Below are 19,665 nucleotides of genomic sequence, written 5' to 3'. Positions count from 1 at the left end.
TGTGTTTCCATTAACATTAAAGCCAGATGAAACATCTAAGGGCAGAATAACCTTTAAAGTTTTTCTTTTCCTTCTGTTGAGACTTTTTGCTGTAGTTTTTTTTCATTAATGTCCCAAAGTATCACCATAATAGAATTAATTATTGATCCTCATCTGTCAGTAAGAGACCTGTTCTAGCTTCATGAAACAAGCCTAAATCACATTTCAGAAGAGTGATGAAGGGAGATTCTGGTGCCACAGATGGATGGAGCCAATGACAGTTCCACCGCGTCAAAGATGCGTCCACAGCCACCTGCAAGAAAAGAGACAGGTTTAAATTCAGTCATGCAAAAGTGCAAATTATTTCAAACATTTGTGCAAATACATCATTTGGCAAAAAAAAGTCTGGCAGACGTCTAAGAATCCAACTCAGTCCTCCATCATTGTTTTTGTAATGGCATTAACACATCATGATTTTTTAATGAGGTCTGCCCCAGTGATGTGCATCGCCACATCCCTACACCTCAGGTCTATATATGTGAGAAAGTGTGTCCAAAAGTTTGACTAGTAGTGTATATTATGATTTCTACTGTGTGAAAATCTGACTCCACACCCTGAACGGTACGCCGCCAAAAGGGAGGAAAAGGAAATGAGGAGGCTGCCTTTATAAAAATCTGACTGCGATAAGCAAGTATTGTCTCCAAAGTCTAAAGGAAGGTCACGATTAGCTCTCAGAAATGTCAGTTAAAGCAGCCAAAATGATGTCTAGTTTTGGGTTTGTGACGTGATACTCATAAAGTAAGAAGAGAAAGCGATTTGAAAGCCCTACTGTGATATGAACTGTATCTCTCACATCCCTCACTCTTACCCAGCGATGTATTTCGTTAGCTCAGCAGTGTCATGTTCCTGTTGATAGCCACTGGCACAGCTTGTAAGGACAAACCAGTGTTTGCACCTCCTCATCCTTGATCAGACATGCCCTGTCCTTGAAGGTGATCAGCGATGTGTTTGTTGGGTTTGTGATTATTCAACATAACACCCAAGAGTAGGCGGGCTGTGCAGAGAAGCAAAGTAGACCTCTCAGAACTGTTATTTCTCTCAAACACAGCAACCGTGATTGCATTCATCTTCTCGTAACACATTGAAGCGCAAGACTGAAGACATGACAGCTGAGTCACAATAATCTGTAGGAGTACTGTTCTTTGCACCCTTGAACATTTGAAACATTTCAAACAAAACAGTATCCCTCCCCTCCGCCCGCCTGCTTGGAGAAACAAAACAAAAATCCTCCACAGTTTAGCCTACTGGTGTGATCGTGTCAAGTGAGAAGAGATGAAGGACAGCATTGTTTAGACACTGACAACAGCTCTTTGATTCTGCCACATGTGCGCCCCACGCTGAGATCAATGGCCATCTTCAGATTAGCCTTCACCGCAGACCCCATCTCACTGCAGCACGGCGGTTCTGTAATATTTTATGGATGCACTTTTCATGTTCCACGACTTTACGATCACTGTAATCTAGTGTTTTACAAACTTGTTCGCCTGTGAACTCATTAAAACGATGCTCGCTCGACATCATTAAAGCAAAAGAACACCTCTCAAGCCTAACAGGTCCTCAGTGATTTTACCTCCACAGAGGAGATAATGTTTTTGGTGATATTTCTCAGTGGGATATCTCAAAAACAAAAGAACAGGTTTCAATAATATTTGCTGGCAAGGTAGGCTTTGGGTCAAGGAAGACTTAAGTTTTACAGCAGATGGGGTCCATGGGGTCCATGATCATTTTCAGTTAATATATTTTATAAGGAGTCTAATTGATTTCAGCAGCGTTTGAACTGTAGGAAACACTTTATCTCAGTTAAGCACTTGTCACACCATGAAAGATCAAGGAAATGTAAGAGGAACCGATATGAATTTTGGATGTTCTTTTTTGCTCTGCAAAAGTCCTTTTCCTGTTCACTAATTGTGTTCCTTGTCAGCTGATATCCATGGAATCTGTCATACTCAAAACTTTGAGGGGACATCAGGCGGTGATCTTTCCCGGTGGTTCCATGTTTGTTTACCATTTTGTCCTCTACTTGTTATTTACCTTTACTCATGCATTTATATCCTGTGGCTGTCCAGTGCTTCAGACTGGGCTTGTGATTGTCCAAAGCTCCGGCACAGGGTGTGCTTTCTGCACAAGCGGAGAGAGGATAGTTCTCCTGATGTAGTGAGGATGTATGACATCATGATTTCCGAGCGAGTCGGATTCTATTCGTATTTGCATTCAGACCTCGGCCCAAAAAGAGCCCCAAATCCACGGGAGGCTGACAGATTACATGATTTTTCCACCAGACAAAATATTTAAATGCGTAACTAATCTGTTTGCGCTATCTGTCACAGTGTGACACCTTAGAGTATTGACACAGTGTATCCAGAAAGTATGCACAGCGCTTCACTTTTTCCACATTTTATTATGTTACAACTTTATTCCAAAATGGATGAAATTAATTTTTTTTCCTCAAAGCCTCAAAGATCTACACACAATACCCATAATGACAATGTGAAAAAAGTTTTTTTCTTTTTTGCAAATTTAGAAAAAATAAAAAACTAAGAAATCACATGTACATAAGTATTCACAGCCGTTACCATCCATCCATCCATCCATTTTCTTCCGCTTTATCCGGAGTCAGGTCGCGGGGGCAGCAGCTCAAGCAAAGCCGCCCAGACCTCCCGATCCACACACACCTCCCCCAGCTCCTCCGGGGGAACCCCAAGGCATTCCCAAGCCAGCCGAGAGATGTAATCCTTCCAGCGTGTCCTGGGTCTTCCCCAGGGCCTCCTCCCAATGGGACGTGCCCGGAACACCTCTCCAGCGAGGTGTCCAGGGGGCATCCGGAAAAGATGCCCGAGCCACCTCAACTGACTCCTTTCGATGTGGAGGAGCAGCGGCTCGACTTCGAGCTCCTCCCGAGTGACAGAGCTCCTCACCCTATCTCTAAGGGAGCGCCCAGCCACCCTGCGGAGGAAACTCATCTCAGCTGCTTGTACTCGTGATCTCATTCTTTCGGTCATGAGCCAAATCTCATGACCATAGGTGAGGATCGGAACGTAGATCGATCAGTAAATCGAGAGCTTTGCCCCCCTACTCAGCTCTCTCTTCACCACGACGGTCCGATACAGCGACCGCATCACTGCAAACGCTGCACCGATCCATCTCTCGATCTCACGCTCCATCTGTCCCTCACTCGTGAACAAGACCCCGAGATACTTAAACTCCTCCACTTGAGGCAAGGACACTCCACCGACCTGAAGAGGGCAAAGCACCTTTTTCCGGTCGAGAACCATGGCCTCGGATTTGGAGGTGCTGATTTTCATCCCGGACGCCTCACACTCGGCTGCAAACCACCCCAGTGCACGCTGAAGGTCCTGATTTGACGAAGCCAACAGAACCACATCGTCTGCAAACAGCAGAGACGAGATTCTGTGGTTCCCAAACCAGACCCCCTCTACACCCTGGCTGCGCCTAGAAATTCTGTCCATAAAAATAATGAACAGAACTGGTGACAAAGGGCAGCCCTGGCGGAGGCCAACGTGCACTGGAAACAGGTTTGACTTACTACCGGCAATGCAAACCAAGCTCCTGCTGTGGTCGTACAGGGACCGGATAGCCCTTAGCAAAGGACCCCGGACCCCGTACTCCCGGAGCACTCCCCACAGGGTGCCCCGAGGGACACGGTCGAACGCCTTCTCCAGATCCACAAAACACATGTGGACTGGTTGGGCGAACTCCCATGAACCCTCGAGCACCCGATGGAGCGTGTAGAGCTGGCCCAGTGTGCTGCGACCAGGACGAAAACCACACTGCTCCTCCTGAATCCAAGGTTCGACCATCGGTCGAATTCTCTTCTCCAGTACTCTGGAATAGACCTTACCGGGGAGGCTGAGGAGTGTGATCCCCCTATAGTTGGAACACACCCTCCGGTCCCCCTTCTTAAACAGAGGGACCACCACCCCGGTCTGCCAATCCAGAGACACTGTCCCCGATCGCCATGCGATGTTGCAGAGGCATGTCAGCCAAGACAGTCCCACAACATCCAGAGACTTAAGGTACTCAGGGCGGATTTCAGCCACCCCAGGAGCCTTGCCACCGAGGGGCTTTCTAACAACCTCTGTGACTTCTGCCTGGGCAATGGATGAGTCCACTTCTGGGTCCACAGTCTCTGCTTCCTCTTCGGAAGACGTGACGATGGGATTGATCACAGCCGTTACCATGAAGCTCAAAATTGAGCTCAGGTGCATGCTGTTTCCATTGATCATTCTTGAGATGCTGCTACAACTTAATTGGACTTCACCTTTGGTAAATTGAGTTGATTTGACATGATTTAGAAAAGCACACACCTGTCCCAGGTGTGTGTGCTGTATACCTTGTGCTGTGTGCTGGGACCTTATATGCTGTGCTGCATATAAGGTCCCACAGTTGACAGTGCATGTCAGAGCACAAACCAAGTATGAAGGAATTGTCTGTAGACCTCTGAGACAGGACTGTTTTGAGGTACAAATCAAGGGAAGAGTACAGAAACATTTCTGATCACAGTGACCTCCATTATCCACAGAACTGGTCGCCCGTCTTAGCTAAAAGATTGGGGGAGAAGGGCCTTAGACAGGGAGGTGACCAAGAACCTGATGGTCACTCTGTCAGAGCCCCACCATTCCTCTGTGGAGAGGGGAGAACCTTCCAGAAGGACTACCATCTCTGCAGCAATCCACCAATCAGGCCTGTATGATACACTGGCCAGATGGAATCCACTTCTTAGTAAAAGGCACATGGCAGCACGTCTGGAGTTTGCCAGGGAAAGATGAATGCAGCAATGTATGGAGACATCCTGGATGAAAACCTGCTGCAGAGCGCTCTTGACCTCAGACTCAGGCGACGGTTCATCTTTCAGCAGAACAATGACCCTAAGCACACATCCAAGATATCAAATGAGTGGCTTCAGGACAACTCTGTGAATATCCTTGAGGGGCCCAGCCAGAGCTCAGACCTGAATCCTATTGAAGATCGCTGGAGTGATCTGAACATGGCTGTGCACCAACTCTCCCCATCCAACCTGATGGAGCTTGAGAGGTGCTGCAAAGAGGAATGGGCAAAACTGCGCCAAGATAGATGCACCAAGCTTGTGGCATCATATTCAAGAAGACTTGAGGCTATAATTGCTGCCAGCGGTGCATCAACAAAGTATTAAGCAAAGGATGTGAATACTTGTGTACATGTGATTTCTTAGCTTGTTTGATTTTTTATTTTTAATAAATTTGCAAAAATTTCAAAATAACTTTTTTTCATGTTGTTATTATGGGGTGTTGTGAGTTGAACTTTGATGAAAAACAGGAATTTGTGTGTGTGTGTGTGTGTGTGTGTGTGTGTGTGTGTGTGTGTGTGTGTGTGTGTGTGTGTGTGTGTGTGTGTGTGTGTGTGTGTGTGTTCTGTGAAACAGAATGTGGTCATTCAAAACACGACACACAAGACCAAAAAAGTGTTTGCTGTGTGCAGGTGTAACAATGCCATGGAGCAGCAAAATGGTATTTACATTATAAAGGATAGGTTCAGTGTTTTATAACATTACATTACTTAAAAAGCCATCACTTGACCCAGCTATCTTAGCTAATTATAGGCCAATCTCCAACCTTCCTTTTCTCTCAAAAATTCTTGAAAGGGTAGTTGTAAAACAGCTAACTGATCATCTGCAGAGGAATGGTCTATTTGAAGAGTTTCAGTCAGGTTTTAGAATTCATCATAGTACAGAAACAGCATTAGTGAAGGTTACAAATGATCTTCTTATGGCCTCAGACAGTGGACTCATCTCTGTGCTTGTTCTGTTAGAACTCAGTGCTGCTTTTGATACTGTTGACCATAAAATTTTATTACAGAGATTAGAGCATGCCATAGGTATTAAAGGCACTGCGCTGCAGTGGTTTGAATCATATTTATCTAATAGATTACAATTTGTTTATGTAAATGGGGAATCTTCTTCACAGACTAAGGTTAATTATGGAGTTCCACAAGGTTCTATGCTAGGACCAATTTTATTCACTTTATACATGCTTCCCTTAGGCAGTATTATTAGACGGCATTGCTTAAATTTTCATTGTTACGCAGATGATACCCAGCTTTATCTATCCATGAAGCCAGAGGACACACACCAATTAGCTAAACTGCAGGATTGTCTTACAGACATAAAGACATGGATGACCTCTAATTTCCTGCTTTTAAACTCAGATAAAACTGAAGTTATTGTACTTGGCCCCACAAATCTTAGAAACATGCTGTCTAACCAGATCCTTACTCTGGATGGCATTACCCTGACCTCTAGTAATACTGTGAGAAATCTTGGAGTCATTTGATCAGGATATGTCATTCAAAGCGCATATTAAACAAATATGTAGGACTGCTTTTTTGCATTTACGCAATATCTCTAAAATTAGAAAGGTCTTGTCTCAGAGTGATGCTGAAAAAATGCATTTATTTCCTCTAGGCTGGACTATTGTAATTCATTATTATCAGGTTGTCCTAAAAGTTCCCTGAAAAGCCTTCAGTTAATTCAAAATGCTGCAGCTAGAGTACTGACGGGGACTAGAAGGAGAGAGCATATCTCACCCATATTGGCCTCTCTTCATTGGCTTCCTGTTAATTCTAGAATAGAATTTAAAATTCTTCTTCTTACTTATAAGGTTTTGAATAATCAGGTCCCATCTTATCTTAGGGACCTCTTAGTACCATATCACCCCAATAGAGCACTTCGCTCTCAGACTGCAGGCTTACTTGTAGTTCCTAGGGTTTGTAAGAGTAGAATGGGAGGCAGAGCCTTCAGCTTTCAGGCTCCTCTCCTGTGGAACCAGCTCCCAATTCAGATCAGGGAGACAGACACCCTCTCTACTTTTAAGATTAGGCTTAAAGCTTTCCTTTTTGCTAAAGCTTATAGTTAGGGCTGGATCAGGTGACCCTGAACCATCCCTTAGTTATGCTGCTATAGACGTAGACTGCTGGGGGGTTCCCATGATGCACTGAGTGTTTCTTTCTCTTTTTGCTCTGTATGCACCACTCTGCATTTAATCATTAGTGACTGATCTCTGCTCCCCTCCACAGCATGTCTTTTTCCTGGTTCTCTCCCTCAGCCGCAACCAGTCCCAGCAGAAGACTGCCCCTCCCTGAGCCTGGTTCTGCTGGAGGTTTCTTCCTGTTAAAAGGGAGTTTTTCCTTCCCACTGTCGCCAAGTGCTTGCTCACAGGGGGTCGTTTTGACCATTGGGGTTTTTACGTAATTATTGTATGGCCTTGCCTTACAATATAAAGCGCCTTGGGGCAACTGTTTGTTGTGATTTGGTGCTATATAAATAAAATTGATTGATTGATTGATTGATTACTACCTTCTTTAGATTAAAACATTGTTGGCTATATATGACAATTTAGGGTTATTTTTGACATTTGGCTTCAGTGTCTACCCTCTAATATTGAAATTTTAAAAAGAGTATATAGTGAAAACTATATGAAATGTTTGAAGGATTCTGTTATGTGGGCCGCTGAAGAGGAGGTACTGCTGGCCCACCACCACCAGATGGCGCCCTGCTTGGAGTGCGGGCTCCAAGCACGAGAGGGCGCCAGACCCAGAGGAAGTGACAGCTGTCACTCATCGCACCAGCTGTCACTCATCTACACCAATACATAAGCCGGACTGCAACTCCACCTCCCCGCCGAGAACTCGACTACCAAGAGGTAATTTCTCTGCTGACACATACGTTGTGTAATAATCTGAACTTCTGTTGCAGCCGTTTTCCTGGTGGTTTTCTTATCTGCGGAATTGGCGTTTGGTGTGACAGCGACGGCTTCGCCTCACACCCCAAACCAGATAAGTGCTTAATCAGGAGCTGCACGAGTGTGTGATTGGAGGTGGAGGTGCTCCCTCCTAACTGTGTACAGACTGTGGACTACTGAGTGCGCAGACTCACACTCATTCATCTTGTCTCTGCTTTCTGCCAGCAGTACCAGGGTCGACAGCCGAAGACAGAGGCCACCTGGGGACGCGGGACTTGGCGGCTCCGGTGTTCTTCAGACCGTTGGTGGTGGAAGCCGTGTGGGACGCGGCTTCTCTCTCGTCAGGGGTCTTCTATCTTCGAGCCTGCCCACACGTTACCTGGTGTTAATTGACTTTACAAATTGTGTGTTTAGTTGTGTGTTGTCACAACATTAAATTGTTACTTTTTGGCTTATTCATTGTCCGTTCTTTAGCGCCCCCTGTTGTGGGTCCGTGCTACGACACCTTCCCAACAGATTCATCTTGATCCAGAAGGCACAGTACATGTTTCCATTGGAGCTGAGTTTTCAAACTATTGTGGACACTAAAATAATGCTCGACACGAGCATCATAGCATCAAACTGAAAAAGCAAACACTAAGAAAACGAAGCAGTGCAGCAGAAATTATTGTATTGCAGCATAAACACATGTTGAGGGCATGTACAAAAACCACTGTACCAGAATAATTAAAATCTTGCTGTCTTTGATCTTGTTTGCAAATATTTACCATATGCAAGAAAAAGAACAGATGTAGGACCCCCCAAAATAGACCTCAGCTGGGATACAGGCTTGAATTTGAACAAAATAGCAACATACTATGGAAGTTTCAAATGTTCATCTGCTAACTTTTTATTTTAATTTGTTCCAATTTATTAACATCCATCTTGGATTAAGTATTTCTTTAAAATGTGCTATTGACATCTGCACCAAGTCTTCCTTTACCTGACATCCAAAGTTAGTCATCCACCTTTCTACCCTCCAATTATCATTAAGTTCAAAAGGTATTTTTATGGTGCCCCCCTGTCCCACACCCATCCACCCTTGCAGTTTTCCTGAACCGCCCACTGACCTCCATGATTAGAGCCAAGGATATCATTTACAGTCTGGCCCGTAGGCCACTACGGCATGTAATCAGAGAGTTCCTGTACATCATCGACATATGATGGCTTCACAGACAGACCTCAGCTCTCTACCACATGGTGAACATGGCGATGTTCGCAGCTTTGGCAGCTGTATACACTGTAATCATTCATTTCTCCCAGATGGCTGTTTTCCTGTGTATTTACTAGGCATCTGCAGATATCTTGTAAAAAACCATTCAGCAGGCTAATAACTCATGCATATTCCCCTCAGGTAGTACGTGCAGTTGATCATCAGGCGGTTTGCGGTGAACAATAGACGGAGATGTCAGGTGAGTATGCATTCTCTTATTGCAGGACTTGAAGAATATCAGTTACCCATCATATAATGAGGCATCTGGTCTCAACATTGAATTCTAAATCTTTATGGTTTGAGTCCATTGGGGTAGGGCTGATGTGTGTGTGCAAATCCCTCTTCTTTATTTAAATCCATTATAGTCTGGCATGCAAAAATCATTTAATTATAAATGCTAAAGTCTTTAGCAAGACCCTTTGCTGTTTTTTTTTTCTCTCTCCATCTCTCTATTACTCAGACAAAGAACTATTCAAGAGCCTTGGCGGCACTACAAATAAAATTACAGTAGTGCTCCAAAATTGGCATTCCTGGTTCATAACTCGTCAGGAAGCTGCAATAGTCAACATGCCTCAGCTTGTGCTGGGTGACAACTATCCAACATGAATGACCCTCAAGAACACCTTTATCTATTTATCCTTCTAAAAATAAATCAAATCTTGTGCACGCAATTAATATGAAGGGAAGGAACCACACTGCAATGAAGTATTTATGTTCCGCTCATCCTCTTCACATAATTACAGGTGGCAAACATCAAGAGGAAATGAGAAATACTGGAAGTAGCTGTGGATGATCCGGTGCCAAGCGTCTAAAACAATCAGCGTTACAACATGAAAACTGCTAGACATCAAAGGGAAAATGTTCGGTTGAAAATCTCTGCAACTAATAGCACTCAAAAAAAATAATCAAATCAGCAACGCACATGCTCGTGCACGTACACACCGTGCACTGACTGTAGTCTTTAATCATGAAATTCAAAACCGGCGTGATCCTAGTTCACTCACTTGTATTTTATTATGTTTCAACACCAGGGGGTGCAAATCAAATGAAACGCCTTTTTTTAAATCAGTTGGTGTGATATTGGGGTCTCATTTGGCAGCATGTGATGGCTTTCTTTTCATACAGACTGCTGAATAAAAGTTTCAAAACATTTAGGAACAGTGTTTCAAGTCTAATGTCACCAATTTGCAGCAAAGATGAAAAGTTTTGGTGTCATTCCCAGCCACAGTACTAGCCATTCTTTAATTTCAGTTTTACTTTCCCGTTCTGTTATATATTTGTTCTATATTTACACACTTAGTGGGCATCATGTTTTCCCCAGTGTTTGCCATCTTAAATTATTAGCTGGACACATTGCGGCGACCAAACTCCATGTTACTGTGTCATTACATAATCCACCAATTTAGATTAGCAGTAGCTGCTACCTGTTGTTAACCAATCGTCTGTCCTTTCTGTGCATTGTATGTCAAAAATATGAGATAATATAGTTTTCCGTGTAGTTAATTGTACCAATCAACCACCTGTGTTCAGTCTTTCCGCTGTAAATTTTCAATTTTATTTAACTTGTATGTTAGCACCATTAGCACCATGAGCAACCTCAGCTCTACTGTTATTCCAAGCCACTCATTATGAAAACCATTGCCCAGTCTCTAAAACAATTTGTGTTCACAAAACACCTGAAACAAGGTTAACCTGTTAGCTTTAGCTTTTTTGAGATGGGGGAGTATTCAGCCTTCATACAACCCATTTTGCTCATGCATTCCACAGCCACAGCTTTATTAATAGGTTTGGCAGAAGGCTCAGGCACTGTCAAGGTGGCAAGATTTGGAACTTCCTGATTTGAGCTTGAGACCAAAGCCTGGTTTCATAAAGCAGTCTAATCTTGTTTAGTTGAATAAACTCACTTAGTTGACTAATTTTTTTTTTTTTTTTTACATTAGTCGTTGCACAAAGCGCTTAGTCAGCTAAAGTTTTACATTACTCGACTAAAGTTTTTAGCCTGGTACAGAGGAGGCTAATTTTATTTTAGTAGACAAAACGTCAGTGTCTTACCTCAAAAAAATGGTGGCTATCATGTGTTACCACTTGATGGAACACTCAAGAGCACCTTTACGTCGCTGGCATTCCTTCAAAAGGAGAGTTTCCACCACATTTGCCCATGGTTGCAGCAGACGATGACGGTCATGTGTTTGTGACAGTTCTCACATTAGCCACCGGGTGTCGCTGTTATGCTGAGCAACGTTGTGTGCACAAGAAGGCTTGACGAAAGTGTAGAAGAAGAAACTGAAGAGTGAAAATGCTAGGCTAAGTGCTAAGCACGTCATTCTGCAGTTTGTATGGGTCCGTAAATGTTAATAAAGCCAGTTAACAAAACAAAGGCTGAATAGTTCATGACAATGACCAACCCAGAAGTAAACAAAACTGTCACGCCATCTCGAGACCATTATGCCCGTGAAAGCGGTTGACTAATGTAAGATGGCCAGTCTACAAGTTTAGCCATTGATGTGAAACGGTAATTAGACGGGTAATGTTGGACGACTAACTGTAGTCAACTAAGTTAAGGTGATTGAAAGATTAGATTGCTTTATGAAACCGGGCCCAGCTCTTCATGAATAATGATATAACGTAATATAAGTTGCTTTTTCAATTGTTATGAAGCATTAAAGTTCACCAGGTGCAATTGAGTTTATTTTCATTCCATGTCCTTTGAATCTGGTGAGTTACAAGATGGCAGAAGTTGCTGTTTTTGTCATATTGTCTACACAAACTTTATGGGATGAACTAACTCACTCTCTTGATCACTCACCCACTCATCTACATTTTTTGCTGTCCCAGCCCCTACGCCTTCGCAACAGCGCAGACACAGTATTTCTAAGCATTTACACAAAAACTAACAGGCATGGCAACATGTGGCTTCAGTTGATCCCCCGTAAAGCACTTCATGGGCCTCACCTGTTGTGTTAACAGGAAGCAATTATTTCTATCAATAAATCAATATGATCTCCAGGAGAGGTTTTTTTTTTTTTTTTTAAATGGACACACTGTCTAATGTTACAGTGTGCAGTTTAAGTTTATAACCAGTCTCCGTGCACTCAGGGCCTGGGTGTCAGGGACCATAATATAGTTGCACCCTCCTCTGCAGCTCTGCAGCTTCCACTGAAGGCAAAAAGCAGATGTTTGTCATCTACTCCAAGAGTTTCTCTTTCAAAGTTCCCTGTCTGCTGCTTCACTTCACCGCAATGTCCGCTCTTTCTCCAAATAAAGTCTGTACAGATCATATCTGTAACGGGCTGCAGGTGGCCCGTCTGCAGCAGGCTTCCGGCTGCACCCTGCCTAACTATGTGCTGTGTGTTGGTGTAGTCGTGCTGCTCACCTGGACTCCGGTGGGTCTGGCTGTGTGAGGTGGTGGGACTGCGTACTGCTCCTTTTCAGTTCTAAGATTCTGCACTACCCCCCCACCCCCCTTTTTACCTCCCTCTCTCTCTCTCTCTTCCTCTCCCTCTCTCTGTGGCGGTAGTAGGGGGGATGTCAGTTGGAACACAGAAGGTTCTTTGTCTGGAATCTTTTCATATGGTTTCCTTCAGGCTTGCATACTGAACACATTATGCCATAATATATTTTCATATTCAACACTGGATATTGAGGGGCCTCAGTCTGCACCACCCCCCCACCACCCCTTTTTTTTACTCCTTTTTTGACCCATTTTCCCGCCAAGCACATGGAGTAGACAAATCCAAACAAAGAGTGAAAAAAAATCAATCAATCAATCAATTTTTTTATATAGCGCCAAATCACAACAAACAGTTGCCCCAAGGCACTTTATATTGTAAGGCAAGGCCATACAATAATTATGTAAAAGCCCAATGGTCAAAACGACCCCCTGTGAGCAAGCACTTGGCTACAGTGGGAAGGAAAAACTCCCTTTTAACAGGAAGAAACCTCCAGCAGAACCAGGCTCAGGGAGGGGCAGTCCTCTGCTGGGACTGGTTGGGGCTGAGGAAGAGAACCAGGAAAAAGACATGCTGTGGAGGGGAGCAGAGATCGATCACTAATGATTAAATGCAGAGTGGTGCATACAGAGCAAAAAGAGAAAGAAACAGTGCATCATGGGAACCCCCCAGCAGTCTACGTCTATAGCAGCATAACTAAGGGATGGTTCAGGGTCACCTGATCCAGCCCTAACTATAAGCTTTAGCAAAAAGGAAAGTTTTAAGCCTAATCTTAAAAGTAGAGAGGGTGTCTGTCTCCCTGATCTGAATTGGGAGCTGGTTCCACAGGAGAGGAGCCTGAAAGCTGAAGGCTCTGCCTCCCATTCTACTCTTACAAACCCTAGGAACTACAAGTAAGCCTGCAGTCTGAGAGCGAAGCGCTCTATTGGGGTGATATGGTACTACGAGGTCCCGAAGATAAGATGGGACCTGATTATTCAAAACCTTATAAGTAAGAAGAAGAATTTTAAATTCTATTCTAGAATTAACAGGAAGCCAATGAAGAGAGGCCAATATGGGTGAGATATGCTCTCTCCTTCTAGTCCCCGTCAATACTCTAGCTGCAGCATTTTGAATTAACTGAAGGCTTTTTAGGGAACTTTTAGGACAACCTGATAATAATGAATTACAATAGTCCAGCCTAGAGGAAATAAATGCATGAATTAGTTTTTCAGCATCACTCTGAGACAAGACCTTTCTGATTTTAGAGATATTGCGTAAATGCAAAAAAGCAGTCCTACATATTTGTTTAATATGCGCTTTGAATGACATATCCTGATCAAAAATGACTCCAAGATTTCTCACAGTATTGCTAGAGGTCAGGGTAATGCCATCCAGAGTAAGGATCTGGTTAGACACCATGTTTCTAAGATTTGTGGGGCCAAGTACAATAACTTCAGTTTTATCTGAGTTTAAAAGCAGGAAATTAGAGGTCATCCATGTCTTTATGTCTGTAAGACAATCCTGCAGTTTAGCTAATTGGTGTGTGTCCTCTGGCTTCATGGATAGATAAAGCTGGGTATCATCTGCATAACAATGAAAATTTAAGCAATACCGTCTAATAATACTGCCTAAGGGAAGCATGTATAAAGTGAATAAAATTGGTCCTAGCACAGAACCTTGTGGAACTCCATAATTAACTTTAATCTGTGAAGAAGATTCCCCATTTACATGAACAAATTGTAATCTATTAGACAAATATGATTCAAACCACCGCAGCGCAGTGCCTTTAATACCTATGGCATGCTCTAATCTCTGTAATAAAATTTTATGGTCAACAGTATCAAAAGCAGCACTGAGGTCTAACAGAACAAGCACAGAGATGAGTCCACTGTCCGAGGCCATAAGAAGATCATTTGTAACCTTCACTAATGCTGTTTCTGTACTATGATGAATTCTAAAACCTGACTGAAACTCTTCAAATAGACCATTCCTCTGCAGATGATCAGTTACATAGCCATACTAACAAAGATAGATTGATCATATTTAAGATCGAAGCATTAAATAATGGTAGGGCTTCCTTGAGCAGCCTGGTATGAATGGGGTCTAATAAACATGTTGATGGTTTGGATGAAGTAACTAATGAAAATAACTCAGACAGAACAATCGGAGAGAAAGAGTCTAACCAAATACCGACATCACTGAAAGCAGCCAAAGATAACGATACGTCTTTGGGATGGTTATGAGTAATTTTTTCTCTAATAGTTAAAATTTTGTTAGCAAAGAAAGTCATGAAGTCATTACTAGTTAAAGTTAATGGAATACTCAGCTCAATAGAGCTCTGACTCTTTGTCAGCCTGGCTACAGTGCTGAAAAGAAACCTGGGGTTGTTCTTATTTTCTTCAATTAGTGATGAGTAGAAAGATGTCCTAGCTTTACGGAGGGCTTTTTTATAGAGCAACAGACTCTTTTTCCAGGCTAAGTGAAGATCTTCTAAATTAGTGAGACGCCATTTCCTCTCCAACTTACGGGTTATCTGCTTTAAGCTACGAGTTTGTGAGTTATACCACGGAGTCAGACACTTCTGATTTAAAGCTCTCTTTTTCAGAGGAGCTACAGCATCCAAAGTTGTCTTCAATGAGGATGTAAAACTATTGACGAGATACTCTATCTCACTTACAGAGTTTAGGTAGCTACTCTGCACTGTGTTGGTATATGGCATTAGAGAACATAAAGAAGGAATCATATCCTTAAACCTAGTTACAGCGCTTTCTGAAAGACTTCTAGTGTAATGAAACTTATTCCCCACTGCTGGGTAGTCCATCAGAGTAAATGTAAATGTTATTAAGAAATGATCAGACAGAAGGGAGTTTTCAGGGAATACTGTTAAGTCTTCTATTTCCATACCATAAGTCAGAACAAGATCTAAGATATGATTAAAGTGGTGGGTGGACTCATTTACTTTTTGAGCAAAGCCAATAGAGTTTAATAATAGATTAAATGCAGTGTTGAGGCTGTCATTCTCAGCATCTGTGTGGATGTTAAAATCGCCCACTATAATTATCTTATCTGAGCTAAGCACTAAGTCAGACAAAAGGTCTGAAAATTCACAGAGAAACTCACAGTAACGACCAGGTGGACGATAGATAATAACAAATAAAACTGGTTTTTGGGACTTCCAATTTGGATGGACAAGACTAAGAGACAAGCTTTCAAATGAATTAAAGCTCTGTCTGGGTTTTGATTAATTAATAAGCTGGAATGGAAGATTGCTGCTAATCCTCCGCCCCGGCCCGTGCTACGAGCATTCTGACAGTTAGTGTGACTCGGGGGTGTTGACTCATTTAAACTAACATATTCCTCCTGCTGTAACCAGGTTTCTGTTAGGCAGAATAAATCAATATGTTGATCAATTATTATATCATTTACCAACAGGGACTTAGAAGAGAGAGACCTAATGTTTAATAGACCACATTTAACTGTTTTAGTCTGTGGTGCAGTTGAAGGTGCTATATTATTTTTTCTTTTTGAATTTTTATGCTTAAATAGATTTTTGCTGGTTATTGGTAGTCTGGGAGCAGGCACCGTCTCTACGGGGATGGGGTAATGAGGGGATGGCAGGGGGAGAGAAGCTGCAGAGAGGTGTGTAAGACTACAACTCTGCTTCCTGGTCCCAACCCTGGATAGTCACGGTTTGGAGGATTTAAGAAAATTGGCCAGATTTCTAGAAATGAGAGCTGCTCCATCCAAAGTGGGATGGATGCCGTCTCTCCTAACAAGACCAGGTTTTCCCCAGAAGCTTTGCCAATTATCTATGAAGCCCACCTCATTTTTTGGACACCACTCAGACAGCCAGCAATTCAAGGAGAACATGCGGCTAAACATGTCACTCCCGGTCCAATTGGGGAGGGGCCCAGAGAAAACTACAGAGTCCGACATTGTTTTTGCAAAGTTACACACCGATTTAATGTTAATTTTAGTGACCTCCGATTGGCGTAACCGGGTGTCATTACTGCCGACGTGAATTACAATCTTACCAAATTTACGCTTAGCCTTAGCCAGCAGTTTCAAATTTCCTTCAATGTCGCCTGCTCTGGCCCCCGGAAGACAATTGACTATGGTTGCTGGTGTTGCTAACTTCACATTTCTCAAAACAGAGTCGCCAATAACCAGAGTTTGATCCTCGGCGGGTGTGTCGTTGAGTGGGGAAAAACGGTTAGAAATGTGAACGGGTTGGCGGTGTACACAGGGCTTCTGTTTAGGGCTACGCTTCCTCCTCACAGTCACCCAGTCGGCCTGCTTTCCCGGCTGCTCGGGATCTGCCAGGGGGGAACTAACGGCGGCTAAGCTACCTTGGTCCGCACCGACTACAGGGGCCTGGCTAGCTGTAGAATTTTCCACGGTGCGGAGCCGAGTCTCCAATTCGCCCAGCCTGGCCTCCAAAGCTACGAATAAGCTACACTTATTACAAGTACCATTACTGCTAAAGGAGGCTGAGGAATAACTAAACATTTCACACCCAGAGCAGAAAAGTGCGGGAGAGACAGGAGAAGCCGCCATGCTAAATCGGCTAAGAGCTAGTAGCTACGCTAAGCTAGCGGATTCCTAAAAACACGCAAAGTGAATAATGTGTAAATAATTTAGAGGTGATTCAGCAGAAGGAGTGCTTTAGTTAAGGCACGTAAAGATTACACTGGGAAACAAATCGTAATCTAGATAACTAGATCAATCTAACTGCGCAGATTAAACAGCTAACAGATACAGAAAAACACCGCTGTGCTCCGGAACAGGAAGTGATACAATACCGCAGTGAGAGCCAACCACCAGTAGAGGCAAGCAAGAGTCAAAAAAATGTGAACTCAATTTCTGCAAAAACCCACAGAATTTGTTTATACTGTTCCTGGCTGGTTTGGAGGAATACAACTAAAAAAAAAAAAAAAAAATCACTTCCTTTCAAGACTTAGCACAAGGAAAGTATGACAGAATGACTCTACGGAGCTGTGCAAGGTTTGGTGAGAACGGTGACTTATGCGCAGCTATATTTCACATGTTTGATGTGCAAAGCGTTTGCCTTATTGGTGAGGTTATGATCCTCGCTATTATTTCTCTGTATCACTGAGCACTGATTTGCTCCAAAGATCCCACAGGTACGCTTAAAAAGTCAGTAACATCTGGCTCCAGGTGGAATGTTGCGGGCATAAATGCTATTAGATCTTTAGATTTATACTGCAGAGCTTTCTGCTGATGAAATCGGTTCACTTACAGGCCTTCAGTGAGATGATGACTGTGGCGGCTGACTGTCTGAATAAAGATCCACATAACCTGCAATAAAAACAGCATCAATATGACTGTGTTCACATTACTGGCTGAAAGGGCATGAATCTGGAATGTTTGCATGTAGATGACACATATAGGATTTAATGGCATTTTGTGAACACACAATCAGATCCCCCCCACCTCTCTTTCTCTCTCTCAACTGGAGACACTTACTAATGTGGTCTGAGATCTGATTCATTCAGTCAGTCAGTCATTTATCTGCCACACAGGTAAGTGGGCTTGTCCTGGAGATGGTCAAGTTACTGAGGTTAAGTCCACACAGAGGTTTCATGTAGCAAGTTGTAAATATGCTTAAATGTATTTTTTTCAAAAAAAAAAACTTAAAATATTGCACCGGCAAGCGGTGGTGTTTTGTTTTGTTTTGTCTTTTTAGTGGATTTAAAGTCAGAAAGTCACATACATGACATGCTATGTGTGAACGAAGTAAGAAACAGAGCGCTTGTTAGGGCCTGATCACACGGCACACGGCGACAGCTGAACAAAGGAAAAAATTCACAACTCGTCGAGAAAAGGCTGGACGAATGACCCTGCGCATTTCCCATCACCGAAAAGTCTGTGAATCAAGAGCGCAAAAAAGGAACGTTAAAACTGAAACTAACGAAAGAAAAATGAAGTGAACGTCGACCCTGATGCTTTAAAAGAAATCAAAAGGAAACATTCATGATGACGTGACTGACAGCGGGTATGACACTGAGCGCAGCCAGACTTGTACTGGTTGTCTTGACAACAACGTGTGTGCACATGCAGGCCGGCCACAAACGGCTGGAACGTGTGTAAATACTTACAGTAGTTCATAAAACGTTCTTGTCGCTATATTGTTTGTGTATGAAAACATTGCTTTTTGTTCCACACATGGACGAGTCATCAGCGATACAAGGATGTTCCATTCAACTCGTCAGAGCTTTAGTTATTGATCTGTTCAGATATCATCAACATTCGTGCAGGACGTTGGACTTGGGAGGTTGGACGATGTTGGACGCTGATGTTACAGGAACAACGCAAACGATGAGAAACCGTCAAGACAGAAAGCAAAACGAAATGCAGACGAATTGAGGTTGCCCTCGGGATTCGTTCACATTTTTTAACAGTTTGAGAATTGTGACGAAGCGCCAGCTACAGGAACGAAGCTGGATGATGGTTAAACGATGTCAATGTAAGTCCAGATTACATGTTTCATTTTGGCTTCAAGGTCCTTTGTTAGTTCTGTGTGCCGGGGCTTTAAATGTTATAGGAGATGAGGTTAACAACAGTATTTTAGTTACCTATGACACTCTGGACACTCTGATGTTGGAAGACAAAAACCTGGTTTACATTGTCTCCATGTAAAACCTGAAACTGAGTTTCTGCAAAGCTTTACCATGAAAAGAGCACATTCACACGCACACAATGCGCACGCACACACAAAACAAATCCACTGCCTTGTAAGCCGTCTGACGTGATTTTTTTTGTTGTTGTTGTTTTTTTGCTGCACTGAAGAAATAAAAGTCTTTTTTTTTTTTGGTCGTACCCTCTTCCTCAGCTAAAATTCAAATTAGAATTTTAGCTGAGGAAGCTTCTGTGATTTGAAGCGAAACGTCCTCACGTCAAGCAACAGTCCAGTCGAAGATTCAAGCTTCTCTACTATCCTTTTTCTATTGTTTGTATATAATATAAAATGACAAGGATCTATTTTAGTCATTATATAAAACAAATAATGAATGTTTTTACATTCTTTCAATGGAATGAATATTTAATTTGGTGAAAGCTGGAACATACCATTCAACTCGGCTTTGCTGAATGGTATGTTCCAGCTTTCACCTCATAAATATTCATACCACTGAACTCATTCATTATTTGTATACTAATTCCAAATACAAGTAATCAGCTTGATCTGGGT

The 19,665-nt window shown here is 42.8% G+C and overlaps 1 long non-coding RNA gene across 1 annotated transcript; it reads right to left on the bottom strand.

Moving 5' to 3' along the window:
• Positions 1-67: 67 nt before the first annotated feature.
• LOC117520184 lies at positions 68-12,436 on the bottom strand. Its single transcript, XR_004563561.1, has 2 exons — positions 12,398-12,436; positions 68-292 (listed from the first exon to the last, which is right to left on the bottom strand). It is a non-coding gene; the product is annotated as an uncharacterized LOC117520184 (long non-coding RNA).
• Between the last annotated feature and the right edge of the window lie 7,229 nt (positions 12,437-19,665).

Source organism: Thalassophryne amazonica, chromosome 11 (genome assembly GCF_902500255.1).
Source record: "Thalassophryne amazonica chromosome 11, fThaAma1.1, whole genome shotgun sequence".
Taxonomy (NCBI): Eukaryota; Metazoa; Chordata; class Actinopteri; order Batrachoidiformes; family Batrachoididae; genus Thalassophryne; species Thalassophryne amazonica.
The sequence above is the reverse complement of the archived record's forward strand: the minus strand, read 5'-3'. Positions and strand labels throughout refer to the sequence as shown.